We start from the raw sequence: 23,513 nt of genomic DNA, 5'->3' as shown, positions 1-23,513 counted from the left end.
AGACAAGCTCGGCTCTCCCAGCCATTCTGCAGAGATCAGAATGTTCAGAACAGCGAGCCCTGGCCGGAAGAGCTTCAGATGGACAAGAATCAGCAACCAGGGAATCCCATTCTCCTGCCACCCAGGCACCGAGTCTGCCCAGCAATGGGGCACATCTGGTGGGAAGATGGAACTGGGAGAGGAGGCTTTCCCTGAGGAGCAGGTGCCCTGTCACAGAGGCAGAGCAGGCCAATGCAGTGCCCTCTCCCTGCTTTGGTTGTTGGGAAGATGAGTATTTCGTAGGAAACTGGACCTGAGAAGAGAACTCACGGGCAGTGAACGTGGAGGCGAGGGTGTATTGGGCAAGCAGGCCACGGTTTGGGAAAGCAAAGCAACCACAGCGTAGAACCACTCTGGCCTCATAAGGATCTGGCCTCTGTTGACACTTGCTTCCCTTCTGATGCCAGATAGGTGAGGTATAGAAGGGAAGAGAGAAGCGAGCAGCTCATGAACATTCGCATGGCCTGTCCCCAATCTCTGTCACCCAACACGGGCACCACGTGCAGGAGACTACTTTCCAGGCTGTGGTGCCTAAAAATTTTCTAGGACAAGTGTGCAGAGGTGTGCTGGAGGACGAGGCCAAACCCATCTTATTGGCCAAAATTCAATTTTCATGTGGCCTAACTTAAACCTGAGACTGGCCTGGTGAGTAAGGAGCTTGAATCTGTGAGGTCAGAGCAGAGGGCTTTCTACAGACTGGACCCTGAGGTCTAGTTGGACTCCTCAGGGTCTTTCTGGAGTGGTTCCCTTTCCTTCTTATCACAGTGCTGCTGTCAGAGGGATTCTTGTAACATGCAAATATGCCCCTGTTCCTTGGTTCTTGGGGATTTCTCCGCCTTCCCATTAGTTTCTGCCAGTGGCAAGCAAGAGTCCTGACTCATCAGAAGCACCAAACGTTTGCCATCAGGAGACAATGTGCTCAGGTTTATGTTACAGAAGGAGACCTCAGACAGCAGACATAAGGGCTATGCTCCCAGACTGATCCAGTGTGTATTTTAGAATCAGTATGATCATAATTACTTTGGGGGGGGGAACAACCCAAAAAAAGTGCACAAAAAGAATAAATGCAGTAACTGTGCCCTGAAGTTTGTTCATAAAATGAACTGTTTGCAGGGAGTTCTCAATCTTCCCTGAGCCAGAGCTCACCACACTCTCACGGTGCTCTTACAGAGTTGACAATACAGGGCAAGGAGAACCATTTTAAGGAAACAACATAAAACAATGATCATCTTAATGTGGTTCTAATTTACATGTTGATTGTGAGTGTGTCTGTTTTATGAATCACTTTTAATTCCTGCGCTCCAACAAAAAGGAAAAAATTACCTTGGTAAACACCACATAATGGATCAATTAAATGACTCCCCAAATAAAGTTCACTTCATTAGAGTATAAACATGCATAGCTCCTAGTGCTATTTTAAACACGCTGGTAGAGAAGTGTGCTTTATTTACTAATTTTAACAAGATTCAATACCATCCGATATGATGAAGACCCCCTTCCTGCCGTCAACTCCCTTCATCTCTAAACTGCCTTCATTTTTAGCCTTTTGTTTGTTCAGGGAGTCAGAAAATAAAGACATTTTAATGATAATTCTTACATGACAACTTTTCTTACGCAGGAGTGGTGTAAGAATGTGTCTTCCTTTGCCTTATTCCACTGTATTCCAGTGCCGTGTAACAGTATCGTGTAATAGTATCGCTGTGCTGTACATAACAAGATCATGTTTAACTAGAGACAACGATCACGATGGTGCCTGGCACAGAATGGTCTTCCAGGTATCATAAAGTGGCCTAAAGGACGTACAGAAGTGATTCTGGCACTCTGGGATTTTGCTAAATATTTCTCTTTGAATATGATGGTTGGACTAGTTTCAATTAGAATCATTTGGAGAACAGGAATTTAAACACACACCCCCATGTATCTAATATTCTCTTCACTCTGGTTTTCCAACTCGGGCAGCCGTGAATAACCTTCTAGAAGTCAGCCCCCAGAGCAAAGTAAGTTGGAACGTGACTTATCTAGTGAAAGGCTTAGGGGAAAAAAAATTTCAAGTGTAAGATGTAATATAAGAAAACTTACACAGAACACTGGAATTAAAAAAAAAAAATGGCATATTACAGTCAAGGACATTTTGTAAAAAAGAAAAAAAAAAGGCATGGAGAGAGGCCAAGAATTAAGGTTAAGCAACCGTTAGCACTGAAGGTCCAAATCCAGGGGAGGGTGGCGTGAGGTGAGGAAGGCACGGGCTTCTTAAACAGAGAGCTAATACATGTTACAGGGGAAAAAACATCAACATGTTGGATACGAAATTTAAGGCTGGAATTAGAGGTTGCTATTTTGAAATAGGTGGTTAAAACAAATTATAATCTCCATATGTATGGTGGAAAATGATCATAAATAAAAAATTCTGATAAATATGGAGTATCCTGCCAACCATAAGTCCTCTCAGATAAACACTGGATTTAGAGGCCCACTTTTTCCCCATTTCATAACTTTCAGAGATTTGGACAGAAGAGATGAAAACTGAGAATCACCTCATATTATGGTCTTATGAGGATGATTGAGAAACTGAACTATAACATATCTAGCAGACTCACTATGATTCTAAATGGAGGATAATGCTCCCAAATTTTCCCTTAGTATTTTATGTTTTTTTCAGGATCATTTTAAAACATCTTTTTAAAATGTAAGAGAGGGAGCTCATAAATTTCCAGTAAACAAGTCATGCTAAATAAAAATCAGCTGTATAATAATCCCTTATTTCTAAATGAAAATAAATATCAATGACAGTTCTTCACATATTTTCTTGATTTTTTTCCTAAAGAGTGAAAAACAGGCTTTTCTATCCCTCAACCCTATTTTTCCTTCAAAGCCTGAAGTTCCTCAAATGAAGATTCTCTGAGAGCGAGCATTTTCTGGAACATAACCCCCTCTACTGTGGGAAAGGTGGAAGGCTTTGGTGTGTGCCAAACCAGAGGAAAGAACAAGAATACAGACTCACGCCTGAGTGCAGGAGAGCAGACGGGGCAGAAGTCTGCTGGCTCGGCAGAGACATACTTACCTTTGTCAGTCTGAGGTACAGAGGACTGTTCGATGTGACGTGAAACAGAGGCCACATCAGACGTGAAAGCAACCCTAGAGCGAGGGGGGAAAGAATCAAAAGGTTAAAAAAAAAAAAAAAAGGCACTGAGAAAAACCACATCCCTGCTCTGTAAGAGACACTGATATACAGAATATGAGTTCAGGAATGCCAAGATCAAAAAGTTCTCCCCGTCGACATGCCCTAGCGCCATATCCCTACATTCCAGAGACCCGCCTTCAAGTTCTGGCGGCAGTCGTCCTTTGAGAGGGGCCGGGCAGTGGTGTGGGGAAGGGCATGGGCCTCCGTGTCCGAAGGCCGACATTCCCAGGTGCCCCTGGAGCCACTCAGAAACCTCACACAATCTGTTCGGTCTCCCTCGGCCTCGGCTTCCCGCCTGTCACATGAAGACAACAATCGTACCTACGGCCCAGGAGTCTTTCGAGGATTAAATAAATTACTTTGAGTAAAGGGCTTTGCTCGGGTATCTGGGAAGCAAGGAGCCCTTGTGGATTTGCAATTATTTTCCAGAGACCCCAGTTCAAGTACAAATACCTCACAGCCTCAGGCAGAAATCAGGTGACTATCAGAATCTTTTAAAAAGTGTCAAACACGAACACTATCCTTTGGGAAAGGGAAACCAGTCCCTGAGCAGGGTTGAAGGTGAAGTGGGGGTGGGGGGGGAGATTCTAAGGAGCAAGAAAGGATCATTCAAAGGCCCCAAACACACACAGGCAAACAAAAACCAAACACACAACCAAAAAACCAAAACAAACAAAACTCGCTTCACTCCTGTTCCCCACCCCCCCACCAAAGACAAGGCTACTGTGAGAAAAGAGGTCTGAGGCAGAACTTGTTGACAGTAAGCACACCCAATGAAGGTAATTTTAAATCTGTATTTCAGAACAGTCTTTCCTGTAATTCAATCTAATGAATTAGGAGGATGTTTCCCTTGCAATGACTAGATAAGCCTGTAGTAGGGCTGCTTTTTTTGCTCAGTCTGGATGGACGGGAAGCCATCTGAGAGGGAAGTATCTGGTGTCTTTTTACTAGGAAGTTTGATGATGGAGATAAACACACAACGCAAACACAAACATGTCGTATATGTTGATTCCCAGGCCTGTTGTGAAGGTCTGACTCTCAAACCTTTTGAAATGATTCTTCTTGGGGACTCTAGCAGTCTTCGGTCCGAGACGAGGCTTTTTTTTACAGAGGATCATGGAGCTGGAGTTATCTGATTCAACAGGCATAGCAAGAACACAGCTTTTTAACCGAAGTTACTTCCTTGGCCTGTATGTAGTTCCTTCTATCAATCTAGACAAAGATATGCCTTGCTGCGAAAATGAAAAAGTGTAGTTTGATTTCCTACACTTCCTTCCACCCTTCACCCCTCCCTACTTTGGTATGATGTCACATGAAATTACTTCCAGAAACGGAGAGTAGAGCAGCCAAATCATAAAACCTAAGTGCTATGCTTACTGCCTTCTTATCTGCAAGTTAATACTTCTGGGGGTGAGAGTGTATCGATGATCAAGGCCATGGTAATTTTCCTATTTCATAAGAAATCTGAAATCTCAGCAGAATCGCAAACTGCTGAATCGACCACATTTGTATGACCCACACAAACACCCCAATCCTATACAAGATTCCTACCAAAGCTCACACACTTGCAAACCTGTATTTTATACCGCACCCTTACCTTCAATCAAAAACAGACAACCAAACAGATTTCTTCAAAAATAATCTTGGTGGTAAAAACAAAAATATCACGAAGGGTAAAATATTAGCCAGTTACTGTACTTCTGTGCTTCCTTACCCCCTTTACTAAAATTTTCCATTATGATTTTAAGATGTTGTTTCCCAAAGAATGTTGACAACTATTTCCCACTTAAAGCTGTGGTTTAAAAAGAAATAGGCTTTAACTTGAAAAGAGCCCCAAACTGGGCTTGTTCTAGGGTCCTGTGAAATCATAGTAGTTCATCCTTTAGATTCAAAATTTCCCTTCTTTTCACTGACGAGTGAAGGTTTTGCTTCTTTTGATAAGGGGCTCATAGCAGTGGTAAATCTGGTTAAAGAAATTGTCAAAGGGTGTTTTGTTTTGCATTATTTAACACTACATCATAGAAATAAATCACGAAAATGGATGCTTTCTCCATCACAATCACTAATTCCGGCCCAGTGAAAGTCCACAGAACTCTAAATATAAAGCTTTTCTCGTCTAGCTGGAAATATCTAAACACTGTGTTGAGATTTAATTTTAGGAAAGAATACTGGAGAACAGAGCTTAGATTTTAAAAGGACAAAGCTATCCACTTTTTTATGCCTCCTGTTCAGAGGCTGATGGGCTGCTCAACAAACTTGCCAAATAAAAAAAAAAATGTTTAATAATTCTCCATAAAGAATAGATTTTAAAAAGCTATAGCACCAATCAGGTAACAATAGATCAATCAGGTTTTCCTAAAATGTAGTATTTGCAGTTGAAGCCTGGATAAGTAATTACATTCAAAGTAATGTACAGGGAGCTATCAATCCCCATTCATGCTGCTCGCATTCACCGAGCCAGGAGCTTTGCTGGGCTTGGAGATATAAAAATGAATCCGCCACAGCTGCTTTACTTCCAGCTAAAAGAATACACCTAAACAAAGAGCTACAGGGTAGTGTGTTAAGTGCTATAATAGAGGTGTGCACAAAGGGCTTGGGGCCAAAGGAAGAAGCTATAAATTCTTCCTGGGAAATCAAGCAAGTGAGGGGTGATGTTTCCTTGCGATAAACTCAAGACTTTTTCCTTACTATGTTCTCAAAAGTAAGTTAGTAATTTTAAGATTTATGAACTGTGTTAATGTCAAGTGCTATACTGGTCTCTTTGCCAGTTTCATTCACGCTTGGCATAGCCTTCAGTTACGACATCCCAAGAATATAAGTTTTTAAAAATAAACATATTACAATATTCCCATACAACACACGCTATCCAGAGCGGCAGGAAGAGCTCCCATGAGTGACATTCAGATACAATGTTCAAAGATGTTTTGAAACATAAATGAGTGACATTCTTGACACTTAGTAAAGTTACATTAATAATGCTTACTTTAAGTATCAATTTTTTCCTTTTTCTTCTTAATGCAAAAATAAAAGAATCACTTGATTATATCATGGTTCATATTTGTCTTTCTCTACTTCTGTGTTTAAAATAGAAGGAGGGTGTTGAATCAACTTCTACTTAGCATCATTTATTATGCATACCATATTCCTACTTATAACACAGTTGTGACAGAACCTCCATTGTTCATTACACACTAGCCCCAAACTTGAGTCATTCTAATGTAAGCATGAGAAACCACCGTCTCCTTTGGGGTGAATTTCCAAATTCCTCTGTGTTAAATTGAGGTCTAATTTTCCCTGTGCCTGGTTTTCACAAGAAGGCCCATTCCACCCCATGTGCTCCTTTTCAGCTGTCAATAAACAGAGGCAGTGAATTCCCCCACAGCTTCACAAAGCTAGTTAGGCAGAGCCATTCATTCCTTCAGGAAAACAGGGCATTGATTTCAGCGAGTTCCCAGGGAGCAGCTGCAACAAAGAGATCAAAGGCCCACCTCTCTTTCCCTCCACTGCTTCCATCAGGCCGGGCCCAGACAAACAGGCACAGGTTTCCTTGAGACAAGGAGAGGGCCCGGCAGACCACCTCATGGTTCCATTCAAATTCATCCGTTTCCTACATTCCAGGGACAGTCCAGAATGCTAACCATGACAAACCAGCACAATCGGCCGGCATAATATACTGCTCGCTAGTTCATCCAAGGTCAGAGGGAGAAAACAAGCACCCAGGGAAGTCCTCCACTTCTAGGGCCTGCTGGGCCTCAATGGCCCCCTGACATTCCATAAATAAACTTCCCCGGCTCACTCTCCCTTTCTTTTTGCGTCCTGCAATCCCGGGAGCAATGGTCTCACTTAATCTGCAATTTCTTTCGTGTCACTGTACCCAAACGCTCGGGACACTTTCTTCTCAACCCTGATAGTTCTAATGATGATAGGAGCATGGCGATGGGGGCAGCCCTTCTCCGTTCTCAGCCGGCACACTACCATCACAGGATGAATTTACGGCGGCAATTGCTAGGACTTCCTTCAAGGCTTGATCTCCAGGGAAGGCCACACAAACTGGAGTCAATTCTCGTAGATTCTGTTTGGGGAACAAAAATGTCCACGGAGATAGGACTGTCAGCTTTTGCTGTGAGCCAGGTAATCACCCAAACTGGCAATCCAGACCCCTAACTGACAGTCTGTGCCTGAATGAGCTGTGTGAGCTCTGTGGGAGTGAGGAGGTTTAGCGGGGGGAGGGGCGCACCAGGGGCTAGGAAAGAAGATGGATTCTCCAGACCGGTTACCTACGCTGAACGGATCTGACCAAAAGGTTTCTAAGGTCTCCCCAGAATTCTGAGCTGCTGCTTTGACACAACCTTCAAGAACGCCTGTAAGAAACTGTTTATTTTATTGTGCTCCATTCACTTCTGTCACTAATCCTGAGGAAACATGGGAGTGGATGGGTTAAATTTGAAAATTCCTAAACCAAAAAGAAAATAAACAATATTGGAATGAAAGGTATGGAGAATTCATTCTTTGACACAGAACACAACCTTCCCACGTGCCCATCTTACGAGCTTCAGTACGACCTGGGGGATCCATTCACTGATTATTCACTCGGACTGCCAAAGATGCCATTTTGTACATGGTACCAAACAGCCCTCAAGGAGAAGACTTTCACTTATTCTCAAGTCTGAACAGAAATGAGCTTAGAAAATACAGAAGTCTATATGGCATGGGAAAGGTAGCTTCCCAGTAGACACAGTGTGACAGTTATATTAGGAGCCTCAAAGCTGACTCTGGCACTGATCCACTTTGGACCTCTCTGTCTTTCTACTCTTCCAAAATGGAGACAGAAATATCTGTCAAGAATTCCTTTACAAGGTATTGTGAAATAACCATTCCTCAAAAACAAAGTATCTCATCGAAGAACGCTAGGCTTAGGAGTAGAACTTCCTTACATAATAGATGACTCTAATTCAACAGAGCTGCTCTGGAAACTCACTAGTTTCTATAAATCAAACCATTTTTTAAAAGCACTCAGAAAATTTACTACTTAAGGAAAGGCTATGGCAAATAATGAAATACACTCATCAATTCATTTATATACTCACTTGAATTTATATTCAAAAGCATTTATTCATTTATTTGTGGGGTTTTTAAAAAGATTTTAGTTATTTGTTAGAGAGAGTGAGTGAGAGTGCGCACAGCAGGGGGAGCGGCAGGTAGAGAGAGAAGCAGGCTCCCCTCTGAGCAGGGACCCCGATGCAGGACTCAATCCCACAACCCTGGAATCATGACCTGAGCTGAAGGCTGATGTTTAACCAACTGAGCCACCCAAATGTTCCTTTCAAAACCATTTAAAGCCCTGAAAAACAACAATTTCATCTTCACCACAACCACCTCAGATAGGTGGTTTTACTAGTTTCTATTTTTGAATGAGGAAAACAGACTTGAGAAGGGTAATAAACTGATTTGCCAAAGTCACAGAACTCATAAGCAGCAGAGCCCCTACTGTAAGTATTCTGTTTCTCAACCCCATGCAGAACCTAGCTACCATGTGTGCATATAATCATTCACTGACGGCTTTCACCGTGACTCTATTAAACAGTCTACCTCTAAGCCCAGCGCACTGCTCCACTCATCCAAAGACACAGTGCTTGCATAAGGAGGCTGGTGTTAGATCGATGCTGAAATTTTAGTGTCACCTTCTAGTAATTTTGTAAATTAAGCTAGTAATGATATTTTCAGACTCTCAGTTTCCTCATCTACAAAGGAGGAATAGTATCTTCCCAGATAGGATTTGGGAAGGATTAAATCAGATAGTTTGTATAAAGCCCCTAAAGCAATGTTAGCAAATTAATAAATACCTAGTCGTGGCAACTATTATCATTGGTGTTGAAAATCAAACCTACATGAAACTCGTTAAAAAGGGAAAAACAGGTTTCTTTTTCAAAAAAAAAAGACATCAGATGTAACTTTCAGCCTCTGGATTACACAGTTCTCTCGAGCACTAAAAATCTACCACTCGGGGGGCGCCTGGGTGGCTCAGTGGTTGGGCCGCTGCCTTCGGCTCAGGTCATGGTCTCGGGGACCTGGGATCGAGCCCCATCGCATCGCGCTCTCTGCTCAGCGGGGAGCCTGCTTCCTCCTCTCTCTCTGCCTGCCTCTCTGCCTGCTTGTGATCTCTCTCTGTCAAATAAATAAATAAAATCTTAAAAAAAAAAAAATCTACCACTCGGGTCTAATATCGGAAGGTGGACAACTGATAAGCCCAGATCAAACCGTCATAAAAGATACGCTACTTCCCAAAATAGAAACACTGACTAAACTGTCTTTCTTGAAAAGATGTCTGAGGAAACTCCCTGGTTTTTATAAAGCAGCAATGTGGTTTCTCTGTCCCATCAGCTTTGCTTCTTGCCATTTAACTGCTTACAGTAGGAATGTACGTCTGCTAGGCAGAAATTCACAGACAGTTGCCACATGAAAAGAAAAAATGCATGATAGGAATATTTTGTTGCATGGAGCTAGTGCTTCAAAGTTTTCAAAGATTACGTATGTTATCTCATTTGACCCTCATACTACTCACTAGAGTAGTACTCACTAGAAGAAAACAGATGAACGTTTTAGCACAAAGTGGCCGATCGTAAACAGCAAACTTTTTTTTTTTTCCTGGTCTCATTTTCCATAACACCCTATCAATAGTTGGTAGTATGTAGATGTTACAGTACAGAGTGTACAGATTACTGTGGGAAGACAGAGGCCACTAAGTCTGGGAAAGGCAGAGGCGGCTTTGGAGAGAAGGTGACATATACCCAAGCTTTGACCTAGTACAAAATCACGTCTAGTGATTGTCCCTAAGCTTGATGCAATTTTCTCTGAACTATGTCTTCCAGTGGTTTACTTCTCATGCACTGTTTCTGCTGATTTGCAAACTTAAATAGATCACCCCCTTAAAAAAACTCAAAAAAATTTTTTACCCAAGGCTTTGATATTAAAAGAGGCAGAGAGTTGAGGTTACTGTTGTTTGACTAAACACCACTTACAGCTCCTTCTAATTCTACAGTTCTGTGATTTTAAATTACTGCTCATTCTTATACTATATTACATACTATATAATACATCAGCTTAAAAGTACATGTTAATCTATAGTCTATTAACATTGAAAAAAAGTGTTTTTTTTCCTTCACTACTGTTTATCTCAGAAGTTAATCGTTGAGGGTACCTGGGTAGCTCAGTGGGTTAAAGCCTCTGCCTTCGGCACAGGTCATGATCCCAAGGTCCTGGGATTGAGCCCTGCATGGGCTCTCTGCTCGGCGGGGAGCCTCCTTCCCCCACCCCCTGCCTGCCTCTCTGCCTACTTGTGATTTCTGTCTCTCAAATAAATAATTAAAATCTTTTTGAAAAAAATTTTTAAAAAGAAGTTAATTATTGGGAAGAACCCTTAGAAATATTTAAGGGAGGGGTGTGTGGCTGGCTCAGTTGGTAGAGCATGTGACTCTTGATCTTGGTTTCCTGAACTGAAGCCCCACCTTGGATATAGAGATTACTTAAAGAAAAACAAACAAAACAAAACAAAACAAAAAACACTAAAGAATATCTAAGGGAACATGCTAAAGAAATTCATCACTAAAGAAATTCAGCCCACAGCAGGGCAAGTCTGATGGCTATTTCCTTCCGATGAAGGGCTAAGAGTTGCCTTTTCGTAACCATCTATATTATCTTCTCCAACATGAAATAAACACGTTTTTTAACAAAAGGCATTCAGATATTTGAAGATGATTTTGACAATCCTTTACCTAGAGCTATTATTTTGAGACTGTTGCTCTCTTCCAATATAGGCACAAAGTGCTATAAATTTCCCTCGAAGCCCTGCTATAGTTGCATTCTAGTTATTTGGAAGTATGTTTTTATTTTCAATAAGATAACAATACTTCTAATTTCCCTTTTCTTTTTTTTTTTTGTTTTTTTGTTTTTTTTGTTTTTGTTTTTGGGTTTTTTTTTTTGTCAAAGGGGTTATTTGGTAAAATTCACCAGCACAACCATTTGGGTCTGGTGGTTTTTCCGTTTCTGAGGAGTTGTTCTTGTTTTTTGTTTTTGTTTTTACTACTAACTTGATTTAATAGATAAAAGATAATTCAGGTAATCTATTTCTCCTTGAGACAGTTTTAGTAGTTTGTATGTTATCTTTCTAGACATTGTTTCATTTTATCTGTTATCAAATTTGTGAGCAGAGACTGACTGTAGCATTCCCTTAATCACCCTATAATACCCATGAGATCAGTAGTTATGAGCCCTCTTTCATTCCTGACATTGGTAATTTATGCCTTCTGTTTTCTTTGGTTAAATTGGTCATGATGAGTCCTGATGAGTTTACCATTTTTATCATTATAAAAGAACAATCTTTATACCTGGCAATATTTTTTGCTCCAATTTCTACTTCCAGTTACTCCAAGTTTAAAAATAATTAGTACTAAAATTCACATTGCTTTCCATCCCTTACCTTATAACCCAATTGTCCTTTGGTATATGAAGTGCATCTTTTTGCAGGCAGTATACAGCTAATCTATTTTCTTCTTTTAAAAAAAAAAAAATCTAAGCTGCCATTCATTGCCTTTTAACTAGAGTGCTTACATCATTTATACTTAATATGATTATTGATGCAGTTAGGTTGAAATGTACATCTTGCTATCCATTTGTTCTCCATTTCCCTTTTCCTTTTTCTCCTGCATTCTTTGGACTATTTTTTCTTTTTATTTTTTAAAAAACATTTTATTTATTTATTTGACAGACAAGAGATCACAAGTAGGAAGAGGCAGGCAAAGGGGGAGGGAGAAGCAGGCTCCCCGCTGAGCAGACAGTCCATTGCAGGGCTCGATCCCAGGACCCTGGGATCATGACCTGAGCCAAAGGCAGAGGCTCAAGCCACTGAGCCACCCAGGCATTTCTGGACTATTTTTTCTGATTTAATTTTATCTCCTTTGGCTTATACTCTTTCTTTTGGGGTCTTGGTGGTTGATTTAAAGTTTCTTATTATATTCTTTTTTTTTTTAATTAAATTTATTTATTTTCAGCATAACAGTATTCATTATTTTTGCACCACACCCAGTGCTCCATGCAATCCGTGCCCTCTATAATACCCACCACCTGGTACCCCAACCTCCCACCCCCCCACCACTTCATTCCCCTCAGATTGTTTTTCAGAGTCCATAGTCTCTCATGGTTCACCTCCCCTTCCAATTTCCCCCAACTCCCTTCTCCTCTCTAACTCCCCATGTCCTCCATGATATTTGTTATGCTCCACAAGTAAGTGAAACCATATGATAATTGACTCTCTCTGCTTGACTTATTTCACTCAGCATAATCTTTTCCAGTCCCATCCATGTTGCTACAAAAGTTGGATATTCATCCTTTCTGATGGAGGCATAATACTCCATTGTATATATGGACCACATTTTCCTTATCCATTTGTCTGTTGAAGGGCAGAAAGATTCCCTTCTTTTTTTTTTTTTTAATAAACATATATTTTTATCCCAGGGGTACAGGTCTGTGAATCACCAGGTTTACACACTTCACAGCACTCACCAAAGCACATACCCTCCCCAATGTCCATAATCCCACCCCCTTCTCCCAAACCCCTGCCCCCCAGCAACCCTCAGTTTGTTTTGTGAGATTAAGAGTCACTTATGGTTTGTCTCCCTCCCATCCCATCTTGTTTCATTTATTCTTCTCCTACCCACTTAAGCCCCCATGTTGCATCACCACTTCCTCATATCAGGGAGATCATATGATAGTTGTCTTTCTCTGCTTGACTTATTTCGCTAAGCATGATACGCTCTAGTTCCATCCATGTTGTCGCAAATGGCAAGATTTCCTTTCTTTGGATGGCTGCATAGTATTCCATTGTGTATATATACCACATCTTCTTGATCCATTCATCTGTTGATGGACATTCTTATTATATTATTAACACAAGGTAACTTCAAGGGATATTACACCTTTCACATATAGTATAAAAACTTTAGGGGTTGGGGCGCCTGGGTGGCTCAGTGGGTTAAAGCTTCTGCCTTCATCTCAGGTCATGATCCCAGGGTCCTGGGATTGAGCCTCACATCTGGCTCTCTGCTCTGTGGGGAGCCTGCTTCCTCCTCTCTCTCTGCCTGCCTCTCTGCCTACCTGTGATGTCTGTCTGTCCAATAAATAAATAAGATCTTAAAAAAAAAAAACAAAAAAACAACTTTAGGGGCACCTGGGTGGCTCGGTCAGTTAAGTATCTGTCTTCGGCTCAGGTCATAATCCCAGAGTCCTGGGATTGAGCCCTGCATCAGGTTTCTTGCTCAGAGCGGAGTTTGTTTCTCCCTCTCCCTCTGCACCCTTCACCACTGTTTGTGCGTTCTCTCATGCTCTAAATAATAAAATCTTAAAAAAAAAAAAAAAACCTAATTACATTTCAATTTTTCCCATCTTGAACTTCAACTATTGTCATACATTTTATATGTTATAAACCCCAACTACATTGTTACTATTTTTGGTTAAAACAATCACCTTTTTAAAAAAAGATTTAAATAAATTTAAAAAAACTTATACATTTACTCAGAACTTTACTATCTCTGGTGTTCTTTTACTTTGATCTAATATTATTATCCTTCTTCCTAATGGCTTCCTTTAACATTTCTTATAGCGTGGGTTTAATGGTGAATTCTTTCATCTTTTGTATGCCTAAAGAAGCATTTTATTACCTTTTTTGAAAGACATTTTTATTAGCTATAATTTCTAGGTTGACAGTTTTTTCTTTCACTATATTGAAGAAGTTGCTACACTGTCTTCTCGATAGCATTTCTTTTGGTGAAAAGTCTACAGTTATTCTTTGTTCTTCTAAATTTATAGTGCCCTTGTTCTCTACTTTAGAATCTTTATTATTGGTTTTAAACTATTTGATTGTAATGTATGTTGGTATAATTTTCTTCATTTTTTGGTACTTGCTGGTATTTATTAAGCCTCTAAGATACGTGAACTTGTTGTTTCCATCAAATTTAGCAAACTTTCAGTCATTATTTCTTTAAATATTTATTCTGTTACCTTCCTCCTTTGGAGACTCCAATTATACATATATTTGGCTGACTGAAGTCCCACAGCCCATAGTGTTTTATTCTGTATAATTTCTACTGCTATATTGTCACGTTCACAAAGTCTTTCTGCAGTGTCTGGTCTGCTGCTAATCCTATCCAATTTATATTCCATTTCAGATGTTTATGTTGCCTCTAAACATTTAATTTGGACTTTTTTTTATATGCCTTTCATTATCTTTGTTTAGTAAAAATGTTTACTAAATATTAAAAAATCTGTTCACTAAACTATCTTTATTAAATATATCATCTCTGAGTCTATTTGTGTTGATTAATTTTTCTCTTCCCCATTGAATTTTCCTGTTTCTTGGGAGATCTGGTAAATTTTGATTGAATCCTAGATATTGCATACTTTACCTTGTTAGGTGCTGGATATCTTGTAGTTTTCTAAATATCCTTGAGCTTTGTTCTGGGATGAAGTTAAAACTACTAGAAACAATTTGACCTTTAAACGGAGAGTCTGCAAACTGTGGTCCACAAGTCAAATCTGGTCCACAGCCTATTTCAGTAAATGACGTTTTATTAGAATTTGGACATCCTCATTCATCTACATATTGTCTATGGCTGCTTTATCACTACAGTGGCAAAGCTTAGTAGGTGCAACAGAGATCATATGACCTACAAAGTCTAAAATATTTTCTATCTTACCCTTTACAAAAAAAGTTTATGATCACTCTAATGGCTTATTTTTAGGATTTTTGGGGGGTGGGTGGGAAGAATCAGAGCTTTAGTCTAGGGGAAATTTTCCTTCCCTACTGAGGCAATACTCTTCTAACTATTCCATTTTATGCCATTTATATTAAAAAGTTTTTCTATTCTTATGGGACACATTCTTCCCTGACCTGTGATCTACATTTTCCTTTCCAGTGGTTCTTTTCTCAACCTTTGGTAGTTCTTTTATACGTGTGCACTAATCAGCACTCAGCTGAACACTCCAGGGGAATGCTCTGATGACCTCCAAAGTGTTCTTTTTGTGTAACTCTCTCTTCTCTAGTATACTGTCCTACATATTTTAGCTGAAACTGCCTCCTTGAATTCCCAACTCTATTACCTTTCAGTGTGACCACTGAGCTGTGTTTGGGTTCCCCTTCTTACACTGTGGTCTTGGGCACATCACTTTTTTCCCTTCTCTCAGGGTTCAATCTTATGTTATTCATTGCCCAATGTCTGAAACCTGTTTTAAATATTTTATGGCCTTTTTTTGGTTTCATCTTGGTTTTTGGTTATTTAAGACAGGAGAATGAACCCAGTTCCTGTTACTACACCATGGGTAGAAGTCACAGAAGTCCTCTCAGTATGAATTCCTTACAATTGCATTAGTGTTTTATACTTATAAGTAAGTGCTGAAAAGTCTGCATTATTTCATTTCATCCTCTCTACATCAAAATGTAGAGATTACTTGAAAGCTCAAAAAATGCCAAAAGTTACTTGTTTGGGGTCACACTACAGGGCAGCCCATGTCTTAGTCATTTTCTCTTCCATAAAAGTATATAATTTTTCAGAATTTGGGATATATAACTAAATAATATGAGATGGTCTTCTCTAAAAAGTACACTGTAAAATAACTTATTAGTAGTACCTCAATTATAATATTGAGCAATATAGAATTAGATTGTTACTGAATATTATCAATGACCAGGTCTATCATCTCAGTTAATCCTTATAATCCTCATAGCTATTATTATTTCAGTCTTATAAAAGACAACCTGAGGCTAAGAAAGGCTCATTAATTTGCTCATAGTCATGTACTTACTGGCATCACAGTTGGAATTCAAGCCAGGCTACACTCATTCTAAAACTTGTGCTCTTCACCATGCTGTCTGCTCAATTTATAGCTCTTGAAAAGAGAGCTTTTGGAACTAAATTATGATAGAACACTCCAAATCTTCAGTAGCAAAATGACATTAGGAGCCATTTACTAAAAGTACCAAGATCTATTCACTTCTTCCTGAAGCTAATCAAACAAGCACTTAAAAAGAAAATGAGTATTCTTCAAAGAAATTTCAAACCTAGTTTTTTGCCCAGCAATACTTAGAAATATATAGATGATTGAGATTTTAGCTGCCTTTTAATCATGTCTAATCTAACTAGAGTTCTAAAATCAAGCATTCAAACCTCCTTATTGAATTATTTGGGAAAGCCTACAACTGATAAAACTCAGCTGGGCTTGAGCTCTAGCACCAGAATTTTCTTACCTCTAAGTATTGAAAACATATTCTTAAGATCTTATATTCTCTCATAACAAAGCTATACATACTTACTGTAGGAAATTCTGAAAATACACATTTCTTAATTGAATTATTCTTAGCATGTTAGATTCTCTAACATAGCCATAAGAAATGAACCCATTATCTTAAGCTTCCAATTATTTCCACTAAACACTTAATTATCATTTCTCTAACTACTTATGGAATTGCATTAATTCTAAGAGTTTTATAATTGATTTTCAGAACTGTATAGGTCTATCCATCACCTTGCCTGTAAGATTTTAGTGTGCGGTACCTGGATGGCTCAGTCAATTAAGTGACTGCCTAGGGCCCAGGTCCTGATCTCAGGGTCCTGGGATCAAGCCTCCCCCGCTCAGCAGAGGGTCTGCTCCTCCCTTTCTTTCTCCCTGTTTTTCTCCCACTGCTCATGTTTTGCACTCTCTCTCTCTCCCTCTCATAAATAAATAAAATCCTTAAAAAAAAAATTCAGTGTTATCTCATCCTCTAATAACTATACTTGTTACTTTTCTGTCTCACTGCCTGGCTAGATCTTATACTACCATGTTAGCAGACATCATGTTATGACTCTTGATTTTGATGGAAATGTTTGTGAGCTTTACTATTAATAAATGTACAGATGGTTCAAAATGAATGTTTTGTATCCATAATAAGTACTAGTCCTAAAAGATGACCAGGAGTGGGTGTTAAATGTTACTAAATGTCCTGTAGGACTAAAAAAAATTGTTGTACAGTGCATTTATGCATAAGATCTCCAAATACTGGATCATTTTTGTACTCTTAGGGTAAGTCCTATTTGGTCAGAGTAGATGTTTTTAAAATCTTATTTGCAGATTTTACATTTATTCTCATAACTGACAATATTTAAAAATTTTTGCATTGGCCATTACATTTTAATGAGGGTTATATAAGCCTCTTGAATATATCTATTTGATCTTTCTGAGCTGTGGAAGTCATGTAGCATGTAAGTAACTATTACATGAACATTAGGAAGAATTTATCAACCTGACAGGCAAACTAGGTCAAAATAACCTTTAGTGTTTTACACACTGAAGGTTTCAAAGTTTATTTATATAGAACTTTATATAGTATTCACTTAAAATGTTCTTATTCTCCCCCGTATCTGCTCTAATATATATATATATTTTAACTTTTCTGGTCACCTAGTATATGGGCAATTTTCTAAGTGTTCCAAAGGCATTATAGTATACAGCTATACCTACCTTTTGTCTAATGGTCTGTTAACAGTTAAAAGGACCCATGACAAGATAGGACGTATTTCTTTATTGCCACCACCAGTCAGAAAAATTGAAATCCAGTTGGCCTGGCTTGGACCCCATGCCCACCCCAGGACTAGAATAACAGAAGGAAAAGATACAAAGACAGCCCCAATTTGGGTCACTTAACCATCTTTGTGGTCAGGAGGTAACAAGAGAAATGCATGTTAGGCAAAGTCAGTAACTACTACACAATCCCTTTCCCCTAATCCACATCTGTCTTTCTGAATAAAACACACAAAGCTCCCTTCCTTGTGGAGTTCATCTTCAAAGGAAGGTCAGACAGACAAAATATAAATCAGACAGTGATTTAAAACTAAAGTACTGAAGAAATAAGGAGCACTAAGAAGGTAAGACAAGGAGAAATAGTGGCAATTCAAAACAGGCTGGTCAGGAAAAGCCTAAGTGTGACGACAATTTAGTAAAGATCTGAAGGAAGTAAGAAGCAAGCCTTAGGGCTTTTTGTAGCAACACTAGCTGCAAAACCCTGACTTGGAACAAGGATATTGGTATGGCTAAAGCAGTGAGTGAGGGGGAGCAGTAAAAGGTTAGGTCAGAAGTAATGGGGACCCATATTAAGATGATAAACCCCTAGAAAGAGAAGCACTGGCTAGAGTCATTAGAGCAGAATAGTAACATGATCAGAGTTAAGAGTTAAATAATTTATCTGGCTGCTGTTTGGAGAATAGATTATAGGGGAGAACGTATAAAAGCAGGGAGACCAGTAAGAAGGCTACTTTAATAAAAAAAACTGATGAAGGTTTGCCCCAGTATGAGAGTAGAAGAGGTAGTGAGAAGCAGTCCTCTTCTGGATACATTTAAGGTAGAGCTGATAGTATTTTCTGATAGCTAGATATGTAAAAGGTGAGAAAAAGAAGAAATGATAGTGGTGCCAAAGAGTCTGGCCTGAGAAAATGAAGGAATAGAATTACCATTTAGAGATTCGGAAGACTAAGGAAGAAGAAAGTCTGGCTGTTAGTGGAGAGGAACCTCATTGTGGACATGTTAGGTTTGATATGCCTATCAGACATTCAGCATCTGGATATTTAAATCTGGAGTTCTGGAGGGAGGTTCATACTGGAGATATAAATTTGGTAGTTACAAGCATATATGTGAATTAAAGTCATGAAACTGAATCAGCTTGGTTAGGGAGTGAATGTAGGCAGAGAAACAGTGCAGGAACTGCCCTGGGTCACCCAGTGTTTGGAAGTCAGGTCAATGAAGAGGTATTTGCATGGAAACTGATTTAAGTGGTCATAGTAACTGGTAGGCAGCTGGGAAAGTGTGAAGACTCAGAGCACTAGGGAGGAGTGTAACTGATGGGGTCAATTCTACTGATAGGTCCAGTAAGATGAAGACTGAGAACTGTCAGACTTGCAAGATGGAGGTCCTTGGTGACACTCGACACAGTGTTGGTAGAATGGTGAGATCAAGCCTGACTGAAATGGGATCAAGATAAATTGGACATAAAGACAGAAAAATTGTGTAAAAGGAAATGGAAATGAGATGGATTGGTAACTAGGAGGGATGGGAGTTAAATAATTATGTAAAGGAAGGGGGACATCCACAAAAGCTATACCAATACCCTTGAATAGGGGAAAGGAAAGAATCTAAGAACATAAGTACAAGAATAAGCCTTAGATGAGATTCGAGTTCACCCAGGGAGGAAAGAAGAGAAGGTAGAATGTAAGTTACAGGTCCATGTAGTTAGGTAGATATGATGATGGGTGCTTGTGGAAGTTCTCTTTTGGGCATTTCTATTTTATCAGTGAAAAAGAAAATAGGGTCATCAGGTGAAAGGGAGAATAGGAGAAGAGGAACTGGAAGTTTTTAGAGAAATAGGTTTTAAACATTTTCCTAGGAATTGTCCAAGCTGTAAGAACACATTAAGGGCCCCCTGAGATTAGTAATCAAAATAGTTAAAGTAAGACTAGTGAGAATGGCTAGATACTTTTCTCCAGCTGTGTTCGGCTGGGCAGCTACAAGGCATAAAAGAGATTATGTCTTTGGGATTTAGACAGCTAAGGACAACAAAGCAAGAAGAGGGATAAGAGAGGGGATAAATGGGTTATTTTAACAATAGGGTAGAGGCTATTTACATTGAGTAAGGAAATGTCCAGGTGGAATTAAAAATTTGTTGGTGGGATTGGAGGCTGGTGGAAAATGGGATGCCTAAAGTCAAGATCATGGAGGGGAAACAGTTATTGCTAATGACTAAGTCCACAATATGACTATGAGAAGACTTGGCTGAAGTAGTCTGGGAAACAAAATCATTGAAAGAGAAGAAGTTAAGGCAGTGAGGAAGCAGGGTGTTGGAAGGACCTCAAGATGGCCATAAAACCACCAAAAATTAAGACATATTAGTCTTGGAGAGGAGGACAGTGAGCCAGGAGCTAAATCTTCAAGAAATGAGAGTGAAGTAGGAATTGGTAGGTGACTACAACAAGGAAGAATATGTATTTTTATCTTCAAGATTAAAAAATTGTTTTATAACTATAATAATTATTAATGCTTAATTGCATGTCAACTCTTTTAAGATACTTCAAAGTCTTTGTTATACTTCTTCTATTCTAACTCAAATGTCCTTATTTCTTTTGCCATCATTGTGAAAAATGTACAAGGGATCCTGTCATTTTTACCAATTTCCTAAATTTTAAAGCTATTTCCCAAAAATACTTCAGGGAGCACCAGTCTTATGGCATATTTGAGAACACTGAGGTTATGTTGGAAAATACATTTGAGAAACACCATACACCACTGGCCCTGTTAGATAATCAGTTGTTGGAAATAAATATAATTTCAACTCAGTTTTTTCCCCAAATTTACATGACCACAGGTCCCTTTCCCATGTAACATCAGTTAACATCCAAAGGAATGAGTATTCCAAGGCATATACTTTGGAGAAGACTGTACTGGAGTTGTCTTCCTAGTGGCCTCAAAACAGGTGAAACTATACCCGATTTGATTCAAACTGATTATGATACTGTCAGAGAATACAAATCCCCCAAATGTTACTTTGTAACAATATTATCCTCCACTGCTAACATGATGAAAAACAAAGCCATCTTCAGACAGTATTTCTCAGAGATGTCCTTGAAATTAGCTTAGCATATTTTAATCCCTCATCAAAATGACAACATATAGAAATCAAAACTAATGACTGCATATTATGGTTCATAACCATACTAGGAACACAGTTTCTTTTCTAAGAAACTGGCCAAGTAAACACACTTAAAAATGTAACATGTTTTCAGTTATATAGAGAAAAATTTATTTTCTCAGGTTAAAAATGTTGGTCCAAATTTTCCTATTTCAAATGTTTCCATTTCATGGAATTAAAAAAAAACCTACCCATTATTAAAACAGGAATTCTATTTTTTTCCCCACTATACAATAAAGAAAAAGTTACAAAAGAGTAAGAGAGTTACTTCAAATGATAAAATGAGAACAAAGTTAAATTCTCCCAGTCTGGAATACTGACTACCCTCATTTCATCTAATTGTCGGATTCTCACAGGTCAATGAAGCAGAATTCATTTTATCCCACTAGTCAAACCACTTATACGAGTAGTTTTCTCCCAGGGTGTTGTGTCCTTCTTAACAGCCACAAAGATGTTCTGTGTGAAGAGCATGATATTCAACAGGATGGATGTATATACCCCAGCTCCACAGATGGCACTTTACTGCCACTAATCATAACCCTGATAGGAAGTCACTCCAAGAAAACAGATGGCACTAGCCTAAGATATGTACTCAAACTTTCTCAAAGTAACTACCACCTAATGATATCAGAAAAAGTGAAACCGACCTTAAAATAATGTAGGAATGAATCTTGGAACACCACACCAAAAACTAATGATATATTGTATGGTGACTAACATAACACAATAAAAAAAATAATGTAGGAACCAAATAATAGAGTTTTGTTCCAATTTTTGCTCCAAGTTCTCTAGAAAATTATGCTTATGTAATTAGAAAATATAAAACATTTGGGGTGGGGAATAAAAAAAATTAAAATATCAACTTACAAATCCAATGAGAACTTAGCAAGGAGTCAGAAACAACCTAAAAACAAAAACAAAAAATAAAAATCTTTAATAGTTTTATATAACAGTTGCACATGCATTTTTAAATTTTACTGCAATAACTGTAGACTTGTACAAGATTTCGAGAGAAATCTTGAGTATACTTTACTCAGTTTCCCCAATGATAACTTTTCACAAACTAAAGTAGAATTTCACAATAAGTATATTTATATTACTACAATCCACTGGTCTTTTGAAATTCCCCAATTTCTTTATGCTTGTTTGTACATGTATTTAGTCCTACAGAACTTTATACCTCATAGGCTCACATATCTATCACCATAGTCAAGATACCAAACAGTTCCATCACCACAAGGATCCCTCAATGTTGCCTTTTTAGAAGGATACCCACCCCCTCCCCACTACCCCTTTTTGTCCCTAACCTCTTATACATCTATTTTAACATTAAAACAGCAAAATCCATTTGTGAGCAATATTTTTATTGCTCATTTATTTTACTCATTGGGCATAAAAGACCACTATCTAGTATATGTCAAATTATGAATAAAGAATTCCATTTTTTATCCATTAAAGAATATATTTTAAAGGAAAAAAGTCTGAAGAGAATTCTTTTTTACTCATTGTTATCACAACAAACTATTCACTTCAAAAGTCAAAAGGTGAAAGGTAAGCTAAGCATATTGTCTGAACTCAGATTCCGTATTTTCAACATACATTTTAAAAGATTTCATTCTTTTAGAGCAGTTTTAGGTTTCCAGCAAAATTGAGGGGAAGATTTTTTTTAGTTTCAAATTCCTTTTGCTCAACAACTGGTATACAGGGAAGCAACTGATTGCCATATATTAGTCTTATATCCTATAAACTTGCTTTAATTACTTATTAGTTCCAGGTTTTTTGTCTGTCAATTCTTTTGGATTTTCTACACAGATGATCAGGTGATGTGAACAAAGATAGTTTTATTTCTTCGTTCCCAATCTGTATACTTTTTATTTTCTTATCTCATTGCATTAGCTAGAATCCCAGTACATTGTTGAAAAGGATCAATGAGAGATCATCTTGCCTTGTTTCTGAGCTTGATGAAAAAGCTTTTACTTTCTCATCATAAAGTATGATGCTAACTGTAAGTTTTTGTAGATATTCTTTATCAAGTTGAGGAAGTTTCCCTCTATATCTAGTTTACTGAGAGGTTTTTTTTTTTTTTAAAGATTTTATTTATATATTTGACAGAGAGAGATCACAAGTAGGCAGAGAGGCAGGCAGAAAGAGAGAGGAGGAAGCAGGCTCCCCGCTGAGCAGAGAGACCTATGCGGGACTCGATCCCAGGACCCTGAGATCATGACCTGAGACGAAGGCAGCGGCTTAACCCACTGAGCCATCCAGGTGCCCCTTTTGTTTTGTTTTTTATTGTGAATGGGTGCTGGGTCATAGCAAATGCTTTTTCTGCATCTATTGACACAATCAGCTGATTTTTCTTCTTTAGTCTGTTGATGTGATAGATTACACTGAATTTTTTGAATGTTGAACCTACTTCATATACTTGTGATAATCCCTTTTTGGTCATGGTGTAGATTTCTTCCTATAGATTATTGGATTTGATTTGCTAATATTCTGTGAGGATTTTTGAATCTAAGCTCCTGAGAGATACTG

At 38.6% G+C, this 23,513-nt stretch overlaps 1 protein-coding gene across 1 annotated transcript in view; it reads right to left on the bottom strand.

Moving 5' to 3' along the window:
* Positions 1–23,513, bottom strand: part of PLAGL1 (PLAG1 like zinc finger 1) — a 109,944-nt gene that overhangs the window by 27,194 nt on the left and 59,237 nt on the right. The window contains 1 exon segment of the mRNA XM_045066283.1: positions 3,101–3,174. The gene's annotated coding sequence lies outside the window, so the exon portion shown is untranslated.

This window comes from Mustela putorius, unplaced genomic scaffold (assembly GCF_011764305.1).
Source record: "Mustela putorius furo isolate JIRA1106 unplaced genomic scaffold, ASM1176430v1.1 tig00003863_pilon_pilon_pilon, whole genome shotgun sequence".
In the NCBI taxonomy this organism is placed as follows: domain Eukaryota; kingdom Metazoa; phylum Chordata; class Mammalia; order Carnivora; family Mustelidae; genus Mustela; species Mustela putorius.
This window is presented reverse-complemented; position numbering and strand designations above follow the sequence as displayed.